Source organism: Mesoplodon bidens (assembly GCF_964165515.1).
Source record: "Mesoplodon bidens genome assembly, chromosome: 10".
Lineage (NCBI taxonomy): Eukaryota > Metazoa > Chordata > Mammalia > Artiodactyla > Ziphiidae > Mesoplodon > Mesoplodon bidens.
This window is the reverse complement of record NC_138172.1, coordinates 105,658,493-105,660,803: the sequence shown is the minus strand read 5'-3', so window position 1 is coordinate 105,660,803 and position 2,311 is coordinate 105,658,493.

Below are 2,311 nucleotides of genomic sequence, written 5' to 3'. Positions count from 1 at the left end.
TAGTGTCAGGGTCTTAGTGAGGGACAGTGTCTGGGTTTTGATTAGGACGAGCGTCAGAGCCTTTGTTATGTATAATGGCAGGGAAAGTGTTAGGAGGAGAGTCAGGCCCTTAGTTAGGGACACTGTCAGGGCCTTAGGGACAATATTACGGCCTGAGTTAGGAGTAGTGTCAAGGCCTTAGTTAAGGACAGTATCAGGGCAAGGCCTAGTAGGAGGATAAGGGTCTCTGTAGGATCAGCATCAGGGGCTGGGGCCGGGGCCGGGGCTGGGGCTGGGGCTTGGGCTGAGGCTGGGGCTCGGGTTTGGGCGGGGGCTGGGGCTCAGGTTGGGGCTAGGGCTAAGGCTGGGGCTGGGGCTAGGGCCTTAGTTTTGAATAGTCTCAAGGCCTTAGTTAGGGTCACTGTCAGGGCCTTAGTTACGGTTAGCATGAGAGCCTTCGTTAGGTATAATGTCACGGCCTGAGTTACAAGTAGTGTCAGGGACTTATTGAGGGACAGTGTCAGGGCCTTGGTTAGGATGAGCGTCAGAGCCTTTTTTATGTATAATGGCAGGGCCAGAGTTCGGAGGAGAGTCAAGCCCTTAGTTAGATACACTATCAGGGCCTTAGTTAGGGACAGTATCACGGCCTGAGTTACTAGTAGTCTCAAGGCCTTAGTTAAACACACTGTCAGGGCAAGGCCTAGGAGGAGCAAAAGGGCCTCTGTAGGATCAGCATCAGGGGCTGGGGCTGGGGCTGGAGCTAGGGCTTGGGCTGGGGCTGGGGCTGGGGATGGGGCTGGAGCTAGGGCTTGGGTTAGTCATGGGGCTAGGATGGGGCTGGTGCTGGGGTTGCGGCTAGGGCTGGGGCTGGGGCTAGGGCTGCGGCTGGGGCTAGGGCAATAGTTAGGAATAGTGTAAAGGCCTTAGTTTGGGTCACTGTCAGGGCCTTAGTTAGGGTTAGCATCAGAGCCTTCGTTAGGTATAATGTCATGACCTGTGTTAGAAGTAGTGTCATGGCCTTAGTGAGGGACAGTGTCTGGGTCTTAGTTAGGACGAGCGTCATAGCCTTCGTTAGGTATAATGGCAGGTCCAGAGTTAGGAGGAGAGTCAGGCCCTTAGTTAGGGATACTGTCAGGGCCTTAGTTACGGACAGTATCACGGCCTGAGTTAGTAGTAGTGTCAAGGCCTTAGTTAAGGACAGTGTCACGGCAATACCTAGGAGGAGCATAAGGGCCTCTGTAGGATCAGCATCTGGGGCAGGGGCAGGGGCTGGCTCTGGGGCTACGGCTGGGGCTGGGGCTAGGGCTGGGGCTAGGGAAAGTGATGGGGCTAGGGCTGGGGCTGCGGCTGGGGCTGGGGCTGCGGCTGGGGCTGGGGCTGGGACTGGGGCTAGGGATGGGGCTGGGGCTAGGGATGGGGCTGGGGCTAGGGATGGGGCTGGGGCTGGGGCTAGGGCTACGGCCATATTTAGGAATAGTGTCAAGGCCTTAGTTAGCGTCACTGTCAGGGCCTTAGTTAGGGTTGGCATCAGAGCCTTCACTAGGTATAATGTCAGGGCCTTAGTGAGGGACAGTGTCAGGGCCTTGGTTAGGACAGCGTCAGAGCCTTTTTTATGTATAATGGCAGGGAAAGTGTTAGGAGGAAAGTCAGGCCCTTAGTTAGGGGCACTTTCAGGGTCTTAGTTAGGGACAGTATCACAGCCTGAGTTAGTAGTAGTGTCAAGGCCTTAGTTAAGCACAGGGTCAGGGCAAGGCCTAGGAGGAGCATAAGGGCCTCTGTAGAATCAGGGGCTGGGGGTGGACTGGGGCTGCGGCTGGACTGGGGCTGCGGCGAAGGCTAGGCCTTTAGTTAGGCATAGTATCAAGCCCTTAGTTAGGGTCACTGTCAGGGACTTAATTAGGGTTAGCTTCAGAGCCTACGTTAGGTATAATGTCAGGGCCTGAGTTAGAAGTAGTGTCAGGGCCTTAGTGAGGGACAGTCTCAGGGCCTTGGTTAGGACGAGCGTCAGAGCCTGTTTTATTTATAATGGCAGGGCCGGATTTGGGAGGATAGTCAGGCCCTTAGTTAGATACACTCTCAGGGCCTTAGTTAGGGACAGTATCATGGCCTAAGTTAGTAGTAGTGTCAAGTCCTTAGTTAAAGACACTGTCAGGGCAGGGCCTAGGAGGAGCATAAGAGCCTCTGTAGGATCAGCATCAGGGCCTGGGGCTGCGACTGGGGCTGGGCCTGTGGCTGCGGCTGGGGCTGGGGCTGGGGCTGGAGCCAGAGCCTGGGCTACGGCTAAGACTGGGCTAGGACTAGGCCTGTAGTTAGGAATAGTGTCAAGGCCTTA